Below are 22,191 nucleotides of genomic sequence, written 5' to 3'. Positions count from 1 at the left end.
GGTCAACGGCGTCGAGGACGCACTGATTGAGCATGGTGGAGAGGGAGCACTGGAGCTTGCTCAAGAGGGAGGTGTAGCTATCCAGGATGCTTGAGGTTCCTAGTTTGTCTGTTAGGGTACTACGGATGCTTATGTTAGTCCACCCTCTTAGTGCTTCAAGGGGTGATCTGCGTGCTGTTAGTGTTGTGGGTGTGCGTTGTATCAGGTGTGATAGTGTTGTGGGTGCTCGTTGTTTCATGAGAGAAAAATCTTGCACTTTGGTTGTCGGTCTGCTGTGTTGTTATGCTGACGCTGGAGCAGCTCTCCTCTGCCTGATGGCCGTGCACAACTGCTGTTGCTGCCAGAGGTCTTGTGTTTTTTGGTGTGACCCATGACGACACAGCCCATCAACACATTAAGTTGGAATGTTCGCGGTCTAAATAACCCGACGCGGAGGTCAACTGTTAGCGCGACGATTGCAGCCTCCTCATGCCAGCCTGTATGTTTGCAAGAGACTAAGCTTGGCTGCATTGATAAATTCGTTGCTGCCTTCCTTGATGGTAACAGGCTTCAAGGCTTTGCGCAACGCCCGGCTCTGGGGACTAGGGGAGGGATTCTGCTACTTTGGGATGACACAGTCCTCGACGTCTTCGATATCACTGCATCGACCTATTGCCTCTCTGGTATGGTTCGTGCCCGTGCGACTGACGTCTGTTTTAGGGTCACGTCCGTTTATGGGCCAACTGACCACGCCTGCAAAGATGCGTTTTTTGCCGAGCTTATCTCCCACAAGCCTCCTAATGGGACTGCATGGCTGGCCCTCGGGGATTTCAACCAAATTTACCGTGCACGCGACAAAAACAAGAGAATCTTCAACCGGTGTAGGATCAATCGCTTTCGGGCTGCATTACAATCTTGTGAGCTCAAGGAAATTCACCTCCAGAACCGGCGCTTCACCTGGAGCAACGAGCGGAACAACCCAACTCTCTGCAAGCTTGACTTCTTCTTTTGCAATGCGGAGTGGGATACGACCTTCAGCACCCATGTCCTACATGCTCTGTCATCTTCACTTTCCGACCATTGCCCCCTGCTGCTTGCTGATGATAAAGGGCCCAGAAGGCCTAGGTCCTTCAAGTTTGAAACCTTCTGGGCTTCTTTGCCTGGCTTCTCCGAGGTAGTGCAAAAGGCCTGGGACGAGCGCGTCGGGCACTCGGAGCCGTACCAAGTTCTGTACCATAAGCTAAAAAAAACTGCGATCCGTCTATCTGAGTGGAGCAAGAACTTGTTCTCCAAGGCTAAGGTTCAGCTCCATGCGGCCCTGCTTGTGATTCTACACCTCGACATCGCGCAAGAGGAAAGGGCTCTCTCTCCTGAGGAGCGAGACTTGCGCACGAGACTCAAGCGGAGGGTGATTAGCTTGGCGGTTCTTGAGAGGTCTAGAAAGAGTCAATGTGCTCGGTTGGCAAATTTGAAGCATGGGGATGCAAACACAAAATTCTTCCACCGACGCATCAATGCCAGAAGGAGGAAAAACCACATTCACCGGATCAAACATGTGCATGGGTGGGTGACCGAACACAAGGAAAAAGAGAAGATCATACATTCCCACTTCACCGAGATCATGGGTACAGGATGCAGTAGCAACAAAGACTTCAACTGGGAGGAGCTTCGCATAGAGACCCATGACTTGCACGACCTGGGCAACACCATCACGGAAGATGAGGTTTGGGCGGCCATAAAGGAGATGCCTAGTGATAAGGCGCCCAGTCCGGATGGCTTCACAGGGGTCTTCTTCAAGAAGTGTTGGGGCATCATCAAGCTTACGGTCATGAGAGTCATCCAGTGTTTTGACTCTCTCCACACCTCCAACCTGCATTGGTTGAATTCTGCCAATGTTGTGCTATTGCCCAAAAAGGAGGGCGCGGAAGGCATCTCTGATTACAGACCTATCAGTCTCATCCACGCCATCGCAAGAATAATTGCCAAGATCCTTTCGCTCCGGCTGGCTCCACACATGGACTGCCTTGTCTCCAACGCGCAAAGTGCATTCATAAAGAGGCGTAGCATACATGACAACTTCATGTGCGTTCGTAATTTTGCTAGGCGCTTACACAAGTGCAAGACCCCGTCTCTTCTTTTCAAGCTGGATATAAGAAAGGCTTTTGACTCCGTCAAGTGGGACTACATGTTAGATCTCCTTCAGCGTTTGGGTTTCCCGGATAGGTTCCGGGCTTGGATTGCCGCACTCCTATCCTCGTCATCATCTCGTATTCTCTTAAATGGCATCCCCGGCCCTCCCATTAAGCATGGGAAGGGGTTCCGGCAGGGGGACCCCATTTCCCCCCTGCTTTTCGTCATCGCGATTGATCCGCTGCATAAGATTCTGGATTTGGCAACCCGGAAAGGCCTTCTTCACAAGATACGTGGGCGGGGGCCTACGGTGAGAACCTCCCTATATGCGGATGATGCTGCTGTTTTTCTGGCTCCTATCAAAAGGGACGTTGACAATCTGGCTTCCATCTTGAGAGGCTTTGGCGAAGTGACAGGTCTATGCACCAACTTTCAGAAAAGCTCCGTTGTGCCAATTCGATGTGGTCATCTTAATCTTGGGCACACTCTTCAGAGCTTGCCTGCAACTCGTGCTACTTTCCCGGTGAAGTATCTTGGCTTGCCTCTCTCTGTTTGGCGGCTCAGAAAGGTGGATTTCCAATACCTTGAGGACAAGGCGGCGAGCAAATTGGCCACTTGGGACGGCCAAAATATCACTACCATCGGCCGCACGACACTTGTCAAATCAGTCATTTCATCCCAAGCGATCTACTCAATCACGCCTCTCATTGTGCCGCCAAGTACGCTCAACAACCTAAATAAATTGGAGAGGTCGTTCCTATGGTCCGGTGCGGATAAGATAACGGGAGCCAAGTGCAAAGTCAATTGGAAAATAGTTTGTAGGCCAAAGGAATATGGTGGCCTGGGGGTACTTAACACCGAAATTTTTTCGCGAGCTTTACGTCTTCGTTGGCTGTGGTATGAATGGAAGGAGCCCCACAAGCCTTGGGTGGGGTTTGGTAACCCTTGCACCGCCGAGGACCTCGAGTTTTTCTACGCCTCTACAACTATCACTGTGGGTGACGGTGCAAAAACACCGTTCTGGGACTCCCCTTGGCTATTTGGGCGGAAACCCATGGATATTGCTCCATTAATCTACGAGGCTTCAAGGAGAAAGAATTGGAAGGTGCGTGAAGCCCTCTATGAGAATGCATGGATTCTCAAAATCAATCCAAACACTGTTATCTCCATTCGCCACATTAGCGAATTGTTCACTCTTTGGATGCTTGTTCATGACTTCCCCCTTGACGACCAAGCCGAAGACGACATTACTTGGAAACATGCGAACGATGGGATCTACTCGGCGGCCACTGCGTACAAGGCTCTGTTCCTTGGATTGACTCTCTCTCCCATGGACCGTATGGTTTGGAAGGCTTGGGCACCCCCTAAGGTAAAATTCTTTGCGTGGCTTGCCCTGCAAGACCGAATTTGGACCGCAGATCGATTGGAGAAGCGTGGTTGGGTAAATTGTGGTCTTTGTCCACTATGCAAGAGAGAGCAAGAAACAGGGCCACACCTCTTCTTCAAGTGTCGTTACACTCTTAGGCTTTGGAGATCTATCATCGAGAAGCTTGGGCTACCTCACGTCAACATTCCCGATTGGCATCTTGATGAATCCGTCAAGGAGTGGTGGGTCAAGCGTACCGATGACCGAAACCCGAATTGGCATGCCATGTCCTCTCTCGTCATGCTCACCTCTTGGACCATTTGGAACGAGCGAAATGCTAGGGTATTTCGGCAAAAATTTGCGCCACCACCTATTCTCCTCCAAACCATCATTGGTGAGGCAAAGTTATGGGTTACTGCCGGCGCCAAGAAGCTAGGGACTATCATTGTATGTGAGTAATTGTCATGTCGCTTGTATGGGGTGTCCTGTAAAACTCTAAACTCTATTTTCTCCTTATTTAATAGATGAGGCAAATCTTATGCCTCCGTTTCAAAAAAAAACAGTCTTGGTGTAAAGTGCAAATTTGTTTCCATCTAATGGAAGCTCTCTCCGTTTTCCATTTCTCTGTTTTGTAGATGGTAGAGCAACCTATCATACATACACAATGAAATTGAGAGCAACCTATCATACACACAATACACAGAATGAAATTGATTCTGTTGAAAGCTTATCTACATTTTTTTCTCTTTCTTATTGATGCATCAAGGAATGATTGTAGTGAATATACTAAATGGCTACATCCAAGAGAGCAAGAGACCCTAATGTTATAACATACACCCATATTAATGTACATGAGTGAAATTTATCTTGCAACTGTCCAACCTAGAAAAAGGAAATTCCCCTGTCCACCCCCAAATCCCAACGGGAAGCACCGCCGCCGCCCTCGGCTGCCCACCCGATCCAGATCCGGCCCGAACCCACGCCCTCCACGCTCCACTTTCCTTCTTTACTTCCGCCTCCATGCGAGGCCTGCTCGTCGAAGCCGTGTCCGGCACCGCCTCTGCCCCGGCTATAAAGGCGCGCCCTTTGGCCGGCCCGCTCCTCCTCCTCTCTTCGTGCGCGCCGCGCCTCTCGCCTCCTCGCCGCGCTATGCCTGGTCCGCTCCTCCTCCTCTCTTCGACCGGGCCACGCCTTCGCCCTCCTCGCCGCGCTCTGACCGGTCTGCGCGACTGCGCCTCCTCCACTCTTCGTCCGGGCCGAGCCTTTCTCCTCCTCGCCGTGCTCGGGCCGGTCTGCTGCTCCTCCACTCTTCGTCCGGGTCGTGCCGTTCTCCTCCTCGCCACGCTCTGCCCGGTTTGCTCCTCCTCCTCCTCCTCTCTTCGTCCGGGTTTGCCTGCCTCTGTCCTCCTCGAGTCGCATTTTATCTTGCTCGTCCTCGCTCGATCGATTCGACCGTTTAGAATCGCTGGATTTGGTTTTGCTCGTCCTCGCCGTCGCCAGTTTAGATAGAGAATCCCACCTGATTTGATTTTGCTCGTTCTCGCCGCCGTTCGTCCGTGTAGAGTCTCGTCTGATTTCACTTTGCTCGTGCTCGATTTGTCAGTTTAGAATCGCTTCTGATATGATTCCGTTCGTCCTTGCCGTCGTCAGTTTAGAGTCGCGTCTGATTTGATTCTGCCCGTCCTCGTTGTCGCCCCGATGCGCTCGCGTGTTCTTGGTCCGTCTCGTCGAGGGTCTCCGCCTGGTTTGCGACTGAAAAGTTTCTGTGTGCGCTTCTGTTATCTGAGAGACACTTTGCCTTTGGGTCATGCGTTTCGTGTTCGTGTCAGCGCGAGTGTTACAGGAACGGTCGGGTCTTGGTTTTGGAATTGGATTATGGGCGGAGATGGGGAGACAGGGAGCAATTATTATTTTGTCGTGCTAGTTCAGCTCGGTTCCTAGTCCATGTCACCTTTTGCCTTGTTCATCAGTTTTTTCAGATCTCAAACGACTATGCTTGTTCGTGTTCGTCCGTCAGAGATGTGCCCTTTGATAATCTGGTTCCTCTGTCGATTCTGTGATTGTGCCGGCTAGCTTGTTCCACTTTGGGCAGGCGTGTGTGCTCTCATCCCAGATGCAGGGGTGATTCCTTACGGTTCTTCTGATGGGTGTTACTGCTTCTGCTCTTTTCAATCCGTTATTACTTCCAATCATGCTTTGCTTATGTTCCCATATATGGTGATGTGTGTTCAGGGGTGCAAATCATGTAGGCCGTGGGTGCCATTTCTTGCAGGCAGGCAGAGCAGAGTGCAAACCATGTGGCCTGCTGCCTGACTAATTGAACACCTGCTGCTGCTACTGTTGGACAAGGTTTCCTTCTGTTGCTATTTCCATTTTCATACGAGTACTAGATGAGGTGCTGCTAGTTAGTCCCCCCTACACTTCGTTCTAGATTGCATAGCATAACTCCAGAATTATTTCATTGACACCTGGGCATATAATTCTGTTGTGAGCGGAATTTATTTATCTGTGAAAGCACGTTCATCACATGTTTTTTATCAATGCTGCTCACTTTTGTCATGTCCCTTTTGTTTGTCCTGTTAAATTTTATGGCATCAACTTGGAGCAAATTTTTTTACTCACTGGTTAAAATATCGAGAATGCTGACTTCTGTATTTGTCGCTATGTAAGCCATGCACTTGTGAAGCCTGGGCGTGATTAGGATTTGGATTGCATATAGATTTTATGCTATGTTTGTTTATAACCTGGTTGTGATCTAATATACTGTAAATCTGCTAATTTTTTAATTTAATTTATGTTCAACGCAAGTAAACATTTATTTAGCCAAATTTTGCTACTTCTGAGAACTTTGTTTTTAGATGTGTTGTAGCCATAACTGCCTATTCTGATATTTGCATGGATCTTTCTATATAAGGTCATTGGCATGTCATGTTGTGACCTACATACCTTTGTGGTTGGCAGCATCTTTGCCCTTTGATTCTGCTTTTCCTTGCTGTTGTCCGTTTGGATAGAGTCGCTTTTGATTAGATTTTTATCGTCCTCATTGTTGCCCTGATGCGCTCGCATGTTCTTGGGTCGTCTCGTCTCGGGTATCTGTCTGGTTTGTGAACTAAAATTTCTCTTTGAGAAATTTCTACGTCTGTTTCTGTTATCTTAGACATTCCAGATCATGTGTTCTGTGTTCGCGTCGGCGTGAGGGTTGTAAGAACGATCGGGTCTAGTTTCGAAATTGGAGGGACCAATGTCAGTTTGTCGTGCTAGTTCAAATCGGTTTCACTTTCTGGAACTTCTTTATAGCTTTCTGAATTTATACTTCGGTCTTGCATGTAGCTTTCTGTTTGTACCCCTATCTATGTTTGTTTGTGTATGTGTGATGTGCCCCTATATATGTATGTTTCTTTGTCCGCTTCATATGTGCAAGCGCTCCATTGGCTGTGTGTGACTGTGTGGTTGACTGTTGTGCTTAGATGGGGTGATTCTGATTGTGTTACTGCTTATATGGTCTGTCCAATTGGTTTCTTCTTCATGCTTTGCTTGTGTTCCAATGTCGTCTCCCCATTATATTGCACTGGTCAGGCTTCTCTCCTGTTGATAGATGATGATAGGCTAAGCAGGAAAGTTTGACTCTTGTAACACTCACTTGCTTGGCTTCCACTCCTTTGTGTGGCCGATTTGGCATCCAATGCATCCCATGCCTATCTTATTTATCTCACTCACTCATCACAACACCCGTTTCCCTGTTTTTGTTCCTTATTTTTCTTATCATAATAATCATGTTTACCGTGGTGTTTGACAATACAGTTTTTGTGATATCTATGTTTCGTTATGTCTTATGTGGATATCATATTCTTTTTTTGTATTATTGATGTCCAGTCATTGGAATAATGCTTTTTCTAAGTATTTCAGGTAGGATATAGACAAATGTCACATTTGCTCTTCCTTGTGTTGCTAAGGACACTGATGGGTTGGGTTTGCTTACAGCGCGGGTATATTTATGTTTTTTACATTTTGTGATGCTGATGTCTGTAGTCCCAAAATGCTTATTTAGCCATGTTTTCCTTGTTCACTTCACAAGATTATGTATTCATGTTGATAGTATGGTACTCTTTCCAGGACTGATAATTCTACAAAGAATCATTGGAATATGTTTTTTACATTTTGCGATGCTGATGTCTGTAGTCTCAAAACGCTTATTTAGCCATGTTTTCCTTGTTCACTTCACAAGTATTCATGTTAATAGTATGTCTTTCCAGGACAGATAATTCTATTGGAATATTTCTTTGAGAAAGAAGTTAGATGTCTATGGCACCAGCAATATTTTGGCAATTCCAAGACTAATTGGTCATGATGACTTCAAGCATAAATAGAAGACAGCTGATTCTGAGGGCCATCTTGATCTGAACAGCTCATTATTCTAATTTTAGCTCACCTCTACAGTCATACAAACTGGCATGCCGAGGACTGCTCAGGGTTCCTTTCGCTTTCTGTTTTACCAACCAAGGTAATCAAATTTGATCTTCAGCTTGCAAATTTATAACCTTATGGGAGGGAAAGGTTTGCATGTACATGAGCTCTGATTATCTACATATATACTTGAATTTCTTTGGATTTGTTGGACTACTACTATTCTACATGATGTTCTCCATGATTCATTTGATTTGTTGATTTTATTATTTTCCTAGTGGGCTCTTTAGGTTCATCTTGTGACACAAAATACAATATTGGTACGTGCAGACTCTGAAATTTGGTGATAAAGAAAAGGTACCTCCTAATTTGCTCTGTCTCTCTTACACTTGTCTTTGTTTATATAACAGTAGTGACCTCCTGGCTTGTAGTTGGGTAATGCAGAGAGAGATTTGGAATTGAAGCTATATAAACTAAAATAATGCAGAGTTGAAGGTTTTGAACGGGAAGCTTGAACAAACAGTTTACTTTTTCTCATGTCTTCGATTAGTTTCATCCTATCTTTGTCTGTTTCTTGTGTGCAAGCACTCCGTTGTGTCTGACTGTGTGTGTGACCATGACTCTGCGTGTGTGACTGACTGTTTGTGTGTGTGACTGACTGTATGTGTATGTGTTTCTTTGTCTGTTTCTTGTGTGCAAGCGCTCCATTGTGTCTGTGTGTTGACTGTGACTGTGTGTCATTTTATGACTGACTGTGTGTGTGTGTTTGTGTGTTGACTGTGACTGTGACTGTGACTGTGACTGTGTCATTGTGCAAGCGCTCCATAATTACCTATTGGCACCTCATAATGCATGGATATTTCTGTATAATAAGGTCATGGGCATGTCATTTTTTGACCTACATACCTTGTAGTTGGTAGTACCATTGCCCTTTGGACATTCTTCAATGCATTGCTCTATATTTTCCTGCATCAAGTATGATGATTGTGCTTAGAATGTGTAGAATCCAGGGGTGGATGGAGGTTTTCATGATGGCTAATTTGTTTTGTTATATGGTTGTTCTGATGGTGTGCTTCTGGTGTTTGAACTGAAGCCGTAGATTTCCTATCAACTTGGTCTGTGTTTGTATGGTAATCCCTCTCGAATTTAACCCCTTCCAGTTTTGTAACAATATTTATCTCATGGCTGGTAATACATTATGAATGCATTTTAGCTAGTTATATAGTAACACCATACTTCTTTGGACATTGTTCTGTATATGCAAGTGTGGTGAGCTCATATATTGTGTCAGTATCTACCTTCGCAGCTGAATTATTTCCGGATAGGACAGAGGTGCAGTGTTTACATCCATGGCACAAGGTTATTTAACAGTGTATGGTAATCCCTCTCGAATTTAACTCCTTCCAATTTTGTACACAATATTTATCTCACGCTGGTAATACCTTATGAACATTTTAGCTAGTTATATAGTAATGCCATACTTCTTTGGACGTTGTTCTGTATATGCAAATGTGGTGAGCTCACATATTGTGTCAGTATCTACCTTTGCAGCTGAATTATTTCCGGGTAGGACAGAGATGCAGTGTTTACATCCATGGCAGAAGGTTCTTTAACAATGCATCAAACGTCCTTGGACTCAAGAGGTTTTTAATTGCACTCTGACTTTGCTCGAGAAAAAAAAGCTTTTGCACATTTTATAGTTATATTGATGATATTTTTCTACAGGAAGATGACAAAATTACTGACCTTGTAAACAACTATGGACCACCAGAATGATCTCATTGCAAGGTAGGCAAGCAATGTCGGGAGAGGTATTCTTTTGATTGTTTTATTTTTATATGGTTTGCTGAAATGCATTTTGCCCCTCTGTTGATGCATTATAGGTCAGCTACCAGAACTTCTTGCTGCTGATCCTGGGATGTTTCTGAACATGCTCCCAAACATGTTCAATTTATCCGCCCTAGGACAGGTGACTACTGTGCTCCTTTTATGATTCAGTGTAGCTAGTAGTCAAATCGTGTATAGTCCATTCTGTCATCACAAAGCAACCAGATTTGCAGTTTATTTGGTGATGGCAGCATGAACCCACCTGATCTATCACACTTCTTTATTATTCAAAATGTTTTGTTATTACTTCCTAATTCTTTCTTCTCTTTGCATCGATCCACTTGCTATGCAGCCACTGCCATGACACAGCAGGTATGCTTGATCTTTTTCTTTGTGCTTGAGATTTTTCTTGTTCTGTAATGCATATGTCTGACCACTCTTTTCTTAGGCTACTCGGCATGCTCGGCGTGTTTACCTCGGTGGACTTCCTCCAATCGCTAATGAACAGGTAATTACCTTGAGTAACTTGTTATTTCTTGGAGTCTCTTTCTCTATTCGCAATCCATGCTAACTATTTTGTTCTTTCTGCAGACGGTTGCTCTATTCTTCAATCAAGTTATGACCGCTATTGGGGGAGACACATTTGATCCAGGTGATGCAGTTCTTAATATGAAGCTGATTTTTGAATTCATACAAAACATCTTAGGTGGCATAATCATCTAACTCTGTGTGCGTGACTGACTGACTGTGTGTGTCTGTGGCTGTGTATGTTTTGTGTGTGTGACTGACTGTGTGTGTGTTCTATGTCTTGTGTGTGTGACTGACTGTTCCTGTGTCTTGTGTGTGTGTGACTGACTGACTGTGTGTGTGACTGTGACTATGTGTGTTGGCTGACTCTGCGTGTGACTGTCACTCTATGTGTTGGCTGACTCTGTGTGTGACTGTGACTCCGTGTTGGCTGACTCTTTGTGTGACTGTGACTATGTGTGTGTGAATATTGCATTTGCTTGATGGTGTGTCTTGTATGCTTTGTGTGTCTTGTATGCTTTGCGTGTCTTGTATGCTTTGCTGAATGATTGGTGTTTGTATTATTGTGGTGTAACACTGCCTTTGCCGGTCCCAAGCCCGGATGTGAAAATGTGGAGGGAGCTGCAATTACCTTCTTTGTATTGTTTGCATTACACGCAGTTTACATTACCTTCTTTGTGGTTACATAATGCGATAGCATGTGATTCAAGCTTTGAAATGCCAGGAACTTCCTGATTCCTTTCTCAAGCTGTATGAGATCAGTAGTGTTTACTTACGATAATACCAAAGGAAAGCGAATGTTCGATTGTTCTGGGTGGTGTATGGCTTCCCTAGAAAATAAAAGCAGTATGCCCTTGTTCATTTTGCTTAGGGACACCGACAGCCTTTGCGCACTAGATGTTGCTGCAGTGCTATCTGTTTGGATTTGTCTCGTCTCCTAAATTAATCTTACTGGTTTCAAATCTTGTCAGTGTGGATGTATTTATCAAGTAAAAACGTCCCAGGTTGTTTGTCCCAAGTAACTGGGCGCTGCTAGCTAGGCAAAACGCGCTCAACTTGTGTCAGTTCTATATTGATGTTGCGTGAACGCGCTCTGCGCCCTCGGATGCATCGCATGGATCTTGGCGCGACGATCGCCATGTGAGGCGTAGAAATTGTTCGTGCTAACTGTTGGTGGAGCGAACTTTACCTATATCCCCCTTCCTCGCTCCACTAACGCCACTCCCCCACCTTTTCCTACACCGTCTCGCGCTCCACTCCGCATGTGGTTCATGGTTTCTTTGTCTTCGTTGGTGATTCGAGCGTCTTCGACCGCTGGGAGTCTAAGTTCTTCATCGGCTCTAGCATTGGGTAAGGCGTGCACTGCTCTGCCACCCCTCTCTTCTGTTTTCTATAGGGTACATTCCATCGTGGGGTTCGATGGTTGTTGAGCGGTTGACATGGCGGCGACAAACAGTTTTGGTTTGTCTAACACGGCGTCGTAATTGCAGTCATCGCGGTGGTCATTTGCTGTGTCAGCGAGGGGTTCCCAAGATGTTGGAGTTGGGAGGGTCGTAGTCCGCGTGGGATTAAGTGCGGCGAGCGTCGTGGCCAAAGCAGCGATAGGGTGTGGCGAGCATCGTGGCCACGGCCGCAATAGAGCCATGGGCATTGGCGCGTTCAATTTTTGCAATTTTGTTGGGGCTGTGAAGAGTTCGGTTTTTGCGATTTTCTTTCTTAATTATTTATTTTCTTTCCCAGGCCGCAGCCCAACCACTTTCTATTTCTATTTTTTTCCTGCTTCCCTTCCATCCTCATGGGCTTGCAGCCCAACCACCCAGGCGAGCAAGCGCTTGCTTTCCTTCTCTTCCTACGCTCTCAAGCCTTCATTCGGTCTCGCCTGAAGCGTCTATAGTTTAGTTAAGGGTCGGCCCATTCACGCTAAAATAAATACACTAGAGAAAAAGGGTCATGCAGAATCAATCCCACGACGTCCACCATCGGGTTCGTGTTTAATTAGAAGGTCACGACATTGTTAAAGAAAAAGCGTTGGGTTTTCACTGGTTTTTTGGGTTTTTTCTTTTTCTTTTTTTCACCATTTTTCTCCATTTATTTTCTCTAATTTACTGTTTTTTTTATTTTCTTTGGTTTTCTTTGTTCCTTTTTTGGTTTTTCACTAGCTTCTTTCTCTTCTTCACTTTGTTTCTTTTTCTCATTTGTCATTGGTTTCTTTTGTTTTCTCTCGGGTTCTTATTGTTTTTCTATACACATTTTTTGGTATATATCTAATACATTTTATAATATACATGTTTAATATTTTTCAAGTATACATGGTCAACATTTTTTCAATATACAGTTAACATTTTTCAAATACCCGATTAATATTTTTTACTAGAGGGTCAACATTTTTTCTGTACACATTTTACATTTTTTAAATCCTTGATTATAATTTTGAAATATAAGTTTAACACATTTTTTCAAGACTTGTTTTCTATAAACTTTTAATATTTTTTCAAATGCTTGATTAATAATTTTTGAATATATGGTAAAAAAAGTTATGTACATATTTAACAATTTTCAAATGCTTGATTAACATTTTGCAAATACAAATGCTTGAATTAACATTTTTTAAATACATGGTCAACATTTTTCTAGTGTTAAAAACATTTTTCTATACATATTTAACAATTTCTAAATGCTTGATTAACTTTTTTAAAATACTTGTTTTAAAAAAATCAAATGCTTGGATTAACATTTTTTAAGCATATGATCAACTTTTTTCACACCCGTTAGCATTTTTTAAATTTTTATGTAAAATATTTTGTAACATATTTATTTAGAATACTTGTAAGTATAAATGAATTTAAAAAAAGAAAAACATGAAAAAAGAAATAAAAGAGGCAGTGGCCTGGGCCGGCCCATACGCTCATGTGACTTCAGCGAGTCGGAAGGTTCGCTATAAGTGAGGTATAACCGCACCCCTAATGCAGCCATGGAGGATCTCGTGCTTGACGTGCACGCTTGCCACCATGGTCGGCCGACGGGAGGAAGCCGCCTTCCCCCTTCCCCGCAAACTGACCCTATCTGGGGAAGCATCTTGTCTGAGTTAGGTGACCTTCGCTGGCTGCTATAAACGAACAGGGCCAGGGGAAAAGTGCACACAGGGCTGCGCATGCCGGTGCTCGTACGCTGCCACCTCTGCTGTCCTCGGCTCCTTGCCACCCCTGGTGTGGCCGCTCGCCGCCCCTGCCATGCGAATATGAAGCTTTGCAGGGAGCCGCCGCGTGCTGCTTGTCGTGAACCGCCTGAGGCCGCGTGCTAGTGGCCGCGCCAATGGGGAGCCATCACATGCTGCTGGACACGAGTGGCCTGAGGCCCCGCTGCTCGCTGTGCCATGGGGAGCCACCGCCCGCGCACCCCTAGTCAATGTCCTGGAGCTCAGCCTCCTCAGGTCATCGGCAGGAGATAGAGGGGAGTGGGCAGCGATTCTAGGGAGAGGTCGGCAGTCGGTTGTGGCAGAAAGGTCGAGCGGGATCAGTCTAGGGACCCGATTGCTTTTTCTTTTCTTTACAAGAATCACTTTTTTTAGAAAATTACAGGACCTGATTGCTCTTTTTTTAAATTACAAGGACTCAATTGCTTTTTATAAATATTTGGACCCCACTTGTCATAAGCTATGAACCCAGATCAAGTCGTCTAGTAACGACTAACTCCGGCCAAGACCCGTTAACGACATCGCCCGACAACGGCTGTCCTTAGCTGGCGCGCACTCAGCCAACCTTCTACAACAAGCTATCGCCTCACCTACGCGTGGCGTGGCCGTTCTGCGCTCGCAGAACCCTTGCGCCACGCGGCCGGTGGGTAGACGCACCAGACAATATGGACAAGACGCAATGGGTGAATTACTCACCCATGCCGCCGCATGGTGCACACCTATGCTGAGACATGTCATGCCTCGCGCAGGTGTCACCATAGTCGGTGTTGAAAGACTGGGGTTCGTTTCCGGAAGATAGAAGACGATAACACATCACTACGCATTTAATGTGCTCACCTACCTGGTCAGACCCAGACCATTTTCTTTGCGTCGAATCCATTGTGGTACCCCTTGGAATAAAACCCATTAACAGTCTCTACAAGGGCGCACGAAGGGCTATGCCAAGGGTTAGCGCGATCGCCGCCTCATCCCCGCACGCAACCTCTCCTTTCGGCTCTCCTCTGCGGCTCCGCCTCTTCCTCTGGCGGCATCCAACCCATTGTCTTCTCCTACTTCCCTCTCTTATTCTTCCGTGCCTCGATGAGGTGGGCAAGCCGGTGCACACACAAAGGGTGGTTGCGGCTGCCGCTCCGACGCGGGCGCCGTGGGGGTGGAGTCGGAGCTGCAGTAGAAGGAGGTGGACGGCCGCGACAGCAGCATTAGCTTCGCTGAGTTCCATCACCTCCATTGCTATCTCAGGTTCGTTTCGTTGCTTGCTTGCCGTTGGGTCCGATCAAGGCTCTACTTTGGTTGCCTGGTTCGACGGTTCCACTCTGCCTGCGTCGATCTGGCATCTGTTTGGATTTTGGATCTCGAACATTTAGGAGGTTGTTTTAGATTGCTACGCTCTGTAGTGGCAGGATTCGTGTTTCATATATTGCAAGAGATGAAATTGAGAGGCTGATGTGAATTCGTTTGTGTGTAGATTTTTTCAGTTATAGGATTGGATGTTTATGAAGTTTCTCTTACTGTCCTGCAGGTTAGCCGATTGATGTATTTGATTGCTGACCCCTTTGTGTTGGCTGATGGTGGTGAGATGAAATAAGAATTAAACCTGATGCTGGGACAATAAGTATTTGTACTATAGATCAACTAAACATTGTATTGAAATAGCAGGCTACATATCTATCTAATATGCATCTGTGGTACAAGGTGAATCTTGTTTCCTGACAGAGAACAATAAAGATAAGTTGGTGACACAAAGTACTGAATAAAAAACACTTCTAATGATCTATATAATGTGAAATCTTTTTGTATGTGTAGATTTATCGAATAATATCATAATTCTGATATGTAGTTTCCTTCTGTTGGGTATCTCACATAGCATGATATGAAGCTTCTGAATAATTGGTTGAAGAGTTCTCGTATGTGTCTTGGAGTTCCAAACTTCACATTCATTGAGCTTAAGTTTTTATATATCGCTTCTGTCTTCCCAATCATGCAGTCGCAGGTTCTCCATTTCATGATTTTTAATAGTTGACGGGGTAAGAAATTTCATGGCAAGAGCCATGGTTTATCTCAGATGTGTAAAGGGAAATATATTTGTTGACCCAAAAATCACACTACACTGTTGCAATTTCTCTGTCGAAAAGGTATGCATAAGCCAATAGTACACAAAATATTTCTGTCGCCTAGAGATTTACTAGTTGTCTAAAAAAGCACCCAAAACTGATTGAAAAAGAAATAGATGCTGCCAAGTTGCATCCATTTGATATTTAGGGATGTCGCAAGATTGTACATATTCAGTTCCAATAAGAATAACATTTATCCCAACCTATGTCTTTGCAGTGCCTTGATGAAAGCAAAGTTGGCCTCCCGTGCTATGATGACGCGAAGAATGGGACAATTTGCTCGATCAGTTTCAAATCAGAAACAACAAATTTGAGAAATTCATTGGATAAGTACTGATATGGTGCTTTTCTAAGAAAATAGGCATGCTATATATTTTTTCCTTACGTACCACTATGCTTTAGTATTATTGGTATTTACTTTCTCATTTGCATAATGATATAGTCATTTATGGGCCTTTACCAATGAATGGTAATATTAGGTATGGGTAATTGGGTCATGGATAATTAATTAATTATTGGCTCGTATTAACTCTGGAGCATCTTCAAATTTATCAGTTATGTTTTCTAAAAGTTTTCCCTTTGGTATAAATGAGAAGCTAGAAAACAATATTTGTTTGCTGGCAAGTAAAATATGGTCTCCCCTTCTGTAACTTCTTAGTGTATTCTGTTTCTTTCATGGGAGTTCAATTAGACACAGTCGTTGTTGCTTTTGTATGCTGGAACTTAGCCAAAGGAGGTTGCTTGGTTGATATATTATCTTAAAAAGTTCTACTGAGAATTTGGAATGAAGTGCTTGATTGGAAATCCCTAAGCAAAACTTTGGTACTGCTTCATTGGATCTCGGTTACATCATGATGTATTGCAAACATCGTATTTGGACCTCGGATAGGCGAGCGAGGCATGAGTTGCAGGATCGGCCTTCAGCATGCTATACGTGCCTCCAAGAGGAGGATAATGCGGAGCACATCTTGGTCCAGTGCGTGTACACTAGGGAAGTGTGGCATACCATGTTTGATGCTTTGAGCCTGCAGGCAAACATCCCAGACGCGCAGGATCACCTCTTGGGTTGGTGGTTGACACAGAGAGCTAGCTGGAGTAGGGGTTCCAAGAGGGGTTTTGATACGGTTGTTATTGCGGTCATTTGGGCATTATGGAAGCAACGCAATGCGAGAGTCTTCCACAGAACCAACCAGCAGTTGAACGCGACAGATCTGACTAACGCCATTATTGGTGAGTTGAAGGAGTGGAAGGCGGCAGGCTTAGGGGGAGGAGGTTTCTGTGGTTTCTATGAGAGAGTAGGTTTAGGCTGAATTTAGGGGGTGTGTGGGTGTGTGCCTGGGATGTTTGTTAGCATTCATTCCCAGGTTTCTTGTACATTATCTTTCTGCTCTCTTCTATAAAATTAAGGCATGTTTTTGGCGTGTTCTTGAAAAAAGAGAGTATATTATCGTACTAATTGGGTGGTGCGTGCGTGCATGAGTTCGTGAGGTGAGTATACATGAGCATATGTAAGTGTCTGCGCTTGTGCTTTTAAAAAACGTACAACTGGACTTTTCAAAGATATATAGATTTAGCTTTCTACCACTAAAAGAGCAAGAAAGACGCATCGTCTACTCCTACTCTTGCACCACCACAGACAGCATGAACATGGCAGTGCCACCCCTCGCTGACATCGATCCTTCGACAAACTCTAGAGTTAGAACAACTATAGTAGAGTCTTTGCGATCGCCATCCATCGTATGGAGCATGCTTCATATGTATATGGAGACTGCAGTGAGTGTGCGCAAACACAGAGTCACCATAATGCGTTTTTCATGTCTTTTATTTTCTGTTCTGTTCTTTGTTGCATCAACTCAAAAATCCACACACTCAATTTGAATGATCAGAACACTAATTCAAGATAATATTGCATTACAAAGTTCATACATAGGGGTGAAAAAATCGATCAATGACATTTTCATACTAATACACTGATGACATTTTACGTCTTTGGAGAAGCACTAGCTGCTCCCCACCATGGCAATGGTGAATAAAGTGTACGGGGCATATGCATATGTGTCGAGTCCACTTGTCGTCTATGCACGGCGGTGTGACGGTCCGGCGGCCTCATCTTCATCCCGTTCCTGCTCGTCGTTGTCGATGTCAGGGATAACTTTTTCAAGAGGGGCAAAGGTCAATAGGGCTTGATCTATCTCAGTTAATTTTACCATGTTCATGTCGAATGTGCGCGCTCCCTCTCGTCGCGAAGTCCGCCTGCTTCTTGAGTGATATGAATTTTTTTTCTTTCTAAAATGTGCCAATATTTCTTTTGTATTGTATAAACATTTACAAAATGTCATGCATATAGTTTAGAAATGGACGGAGATTTTAAAAAAATGTCAGGAACAATTTTTTTAATGCTATCAACATTTTCTGAAAGTTGTTCGAGTTTTTTCTTACACTGCTTGAACATTTTGAAATGCCCGATGAACGCTTTTGAAAAATTATGTAACTTAATTGTTGGAACATATATATTTAAAATATTTCAAATATATAAAAAAGTAGAAAAAAATGAAAAATACGAATGAAACGAATAACAAATAGATATAACTAAAATAGAAAGGTAACATAGGACATGGAGCTTCTACACCCGGGCTCAAATGCTCCTGGGTGAACAGTAAATTTGAAAAAAAAATAGAAAATAAATTAGGAAAATTGTGGAAAATTTAAGGAGTTTGGAGTGTATGCAAAAATTTATCACGAAATCACACTGGTGGATGGCTTGGTAAAAAAACAAAATTAATGTTTTTGGAGCTCTTATTTTTTCGCCACGACTTCCACCCAAGTAATTTCTTGACCAAATTTTGCATGCACAATAAATATTTCTTAAAGTATGCCAAAAATTCACAATTTTCTAATTTTTTTTTTCAATTTACTGCTCACACCAAGAGCATTAGAGCCCGGGTGTAGAAAGGTACTTTCAGGTAACATACCAGAACTTGAGGCGCGGCAAGCTATCGCCACGCAATAGGTGTCCGCAGAAAACGAGCCCCGAAGGCTATATATCCAACGCTTGCCTCAACGTGGTCCGTCTGGTCCAGGCCCATTAGCATGGCTCGGAGGTTCTTTTTCTTCTACTAGCACACATGTCCGTGCGTTGCAACGGGAGATAGAAATAACATCTCCATAGCCTAGTAAGCATGGCTCAAGACCCGCACATGTGCGAACCAACCCGTGGTCCCCAGCCCACGAGAGTTCAAGTCCTAGACTTAACATTGGTGTTTGCATTTTCCTGGATTTATTTCATGCCTTGCAAAGATGTGCGTGTAGTGAGAGTAGATGTTCCCGTCAACTACGAAGGCGTTTGTGGTGACTTCATCAATCTCAAGATAATGTGCTGGTTCAGTCTCTCGGAGGTGCTCATAGGGGTAGTGTGTGTGCGTGCGTTCGTAGAAGTGAGTGTATGTGAGAGACTTCGATTGTACTACACCTTCCCACCCGTATGACACCTGTATGTGGTATGATTCCTCTTGTATGCATGAGTGCTGTGATTCTTTGTTGCCCGACAGCTAGGATACAATATGGTTTGATATTGTGCCCATGAGATTGCAACTGAGAGAAAACAATCTTTTTCATGTACCAAGCTTAATAAATTCATTTAAAACAATGTTCAATATTCAATAATACATGAAAATGCATTGAATAAGCATTAATCCAAATATTTCATTTTGTGATAAAACATGACATCAATTGCATGTAGATTAAATATGTAGATAAGACATTGGGCGCTGCAATGGACATAAAATAAATAAATATTTTCAAACCTATAGAATAATTTATGATTAGTTTTGGTAGCCTTCTTACAAACCTCGACAACGCCGACGGCGGCCACAACATCTTAAAGAAAATCTTGAGGTATCTACGTGCAGGACTAAAAAGAAACCCTTCTTGATTGCAAGGCCGACTCAACAAAAAATTATATTGTGGATGCATGCGAACTCGGTCACAAAGAAATATATAATATGATCATGATAGAAACTTCCCTGCCAAAATAATTAGGGTTAATTATCCTTTTGCCCTCAGTGGTGTCCATGTACTCAGTTTTGCCCTCAGATGCGAATTGTGCTCAGTTTTGCCCCTAGTTCGTGTGCACCGACTCGTTCCGTGAACTCTGCCGTCTCCGTCAGGTCAACCTTTTGACTCGGCCCTTACAGGTGGGACCAGGCGACAGAGACGGCCAATTTTATTCAGACCGTTGCACGCGTGGCTTGTGGGACCCAGCAGAGTGCCGTTGGCGGGTGTGCTATATAAGCGGGCGACAGCGGCGGTGACCACGGCGACAGAGAGCACGGCGATGACCACGGCGAGAGAGAGAGAGCACGGCGGCTGGAAGCTAGCTGTGGAGGGCGCGGCCGTGGGAAGCTAGCAGTGGAGGGCGCGGCGGCGTTGAGATCCCCTTCGGCTCCGAGCTCCATGTCTTTCTCAAGCTCCCGCGCCACCTCGCGGATGCAGAGCCGGGCGCGTGTGGACATGCCTGTCTTTGTCTGTCCGCGGTGCCGGGCGGGCGTTGATCGGAGGGTTTCTCACACACCGAGGAACCAGAATCGTCCGTTCTACGTGTGCGGCGAGAATGGGGTAAGAATCGGGGCAATTGCACCATTTTCGTGGTCGGGATCTTTGAGCAATGGGTTAATCTGTTTGGTGTTCATGCAGGTGACAGGCTTTTTTCTTTGGGTCGATGCTCTGGCCAAGACTCTGATGAATGAACTGCAAGAAGAGCATGAAGTATGGTTGCGCATGCTGCCACGAACGGCAGTGGCCGCACCACGAGCTCCGAAAGAAGAGATGGAGGGCGAAGCACACACTGACAGAGAGCTAGCTGTTGAGCTTAGGATGTTGAAGAAGAAGGTTAGGAAGCTTGAAGATCAAGCACCACCAATACCCATTTGCAAATACTTTTGGGCATTTGTAGGTATGGTAATCGTACTGGTTGTAATGTTGAAAATGTATGGAAAGACATGAATTATGGAGGAATTTGTAATCTTGAAATTGTTTGAGAAATTCACCTAGTTTAAATGTTGGTTAAAGTTGTTTAAATGTTGAAACAAAAAGAGAAGAAGTGACCAACATTTAAATATGTTGGAAAAAAGAGAAGAAATTAGGAATTCAGAAACTTTTGATCAATGAAATGCAGCTCTCTGCTCTGCCTTTCTGTCCAAAAAAAAGGTTGCTCTTGGGCCAAATTCAGAGCGTAGAGCCAAGTGCAGGCTAGACTAATGGGCCAACTGCATCCAATTAGGCCCATTCTGGGGTTCTCTTGCGTATTTTTCTGTTTTCTATTCTGATTTAATTTAGGCAGTAAACCATAATGTTGAAACTTTTTGTGGAAGCTAATTGAATTATTCTGGAGCCAAACAATTAAGGTTAGAAATTTTTTGGAGCTGTTAATTAGTACAATTCAAATACACCGTGATTTAAATCAAAGACCAAAATGTCATGGAAAATATGCCTTAGCTCTGGTAGAGGTTTACGCCAGGTGCCAAAATAAATGAACATTTTTTAAGGGCATTACATTGAGAAAAACATAATTTGTCTAAAAAAATGAAGGGTGGAAAATGCACAAAAAATTGGTGCGGCTGGGGACTCGAACCCAAGACCCGCATGGGTTTGTGGTGTTTAGGGCTGCGCTGGTAACCGCTAGGACAAATGACAAGACTTTGACATGGGTAGGGAAGGAAGGTATACATAGTGAGGCTATGAATTTTTTTTAAAAAAATAGTGAGACCGTGAATGTTTGCACACGCGTGAGAGTGGTTTTTCATTGTTTTGCACTTAAATTTTGGAGGGTTGGAAGGTTGAAAATGTATGTTGCACTACCACATGATTTTGGTCAGAGTGGCACTTGGTTTAGGATTAGAGTGGCACTTGGTTTAGGATTTAAAGGGAATAAATTTGCATGTTAGTTCATGACTTTTTGTTTGAATGAAACAGAGGGCTTCTCACCCCCTCCGATTTTCATTAATGAAAACCACAAGTTCTCGAATTTCATGACTTGCTTAGGGAAGAAATGATATGTTTGGGCACGGACATTTTTTAATACACATAATAAACCCTAATAACTTAGATAAGATGGAACACACCGTACCATTGCAATAACTTAGATAAGTTCACGGACAGTTCACAGACACATGACGAAACATGACACGACACGACATAGAAAAGCAACAAAATAAAAAAATGAAACATGACGAGCTTGACTCCGGGCTTGAACATCTTCATCTTGACCTTCTTCTTCCACCTTGGCCGCGCGCGCCCCTTCAACACCGTCTTCATCTTCACACCTCCTCCTCCTCGTCCTAGGGAAGGGAGTGCATCTGGCCTGGAGCGGGGAAGATGCGCTCGTAGTTGGTGTAGATGTTGTAGACGGTGAAGAAGATGGCCTCGCAGCCGCACCAAAAGACTTGGCCGAGGAGCTCGCGCGCGTGAAACGGGTTGGTGAAGGTGACCGTGAGCAGTAGGAGGATGCCGCCGCGGTCACGAACCTCGTTGAGGGTGAACATCCTCGGCGAGCCCCGTGGGAGGTGGGCATAGCCGGCTCTGAGGAAGGCGCGAGTGAGTTCGACGGAACCCCTCCACCTTGAAATAGCCCACACACGGAGCTCCCTCTCCACGAG

General features: G+C 44.4%; 1 long non-coding RNA gene across 1 annotated transcript; it reads left to right on the top strand.

The window, feature by feature from the left end:
- Positions 1–7,242: 7,242 nt before the first annotated feature.
- Positions 7,243–10,359, top strand: LOC119359694. The gene is made up of 8 exons (XR_005172630.1): positions 7,243–7,461; positions 7,729–9,256; positions 9,431–9,522; positions 9,605–9,667; positions 9,763–9,848; positions 10,059–10,078; positions 10,155–10,214; positions 10,298–10,359. It is a non-coding gene; the product is annotated as an uncharacterized LOC119359694 (long non-coding RNA).
- The last annotated feature ends 11,832 nt before the right edge of the window (positions 10,360–22,191 follow it).

The sequence above is a fragment of the Triticum dicoccoides genome, chromosome 2A, assembly GCF_002162155.2.
Source record: "Triticum dicoccoides isolate Atlit2015 ecotype Zavitan chromosome 2A, WEW_v2.0, whole genome shotgun sequence".
In the NCBI taxonomy this organism is placed as follows: Eukaryota; Viridiplantae; Streptophyta; class Magnoliopsida; order Poales; family Poaceae; genus Triticum; species Triticum dicoccoides.
This window is presented reverse-complemented; position numbering and strand designations above follow the sequence as displayed.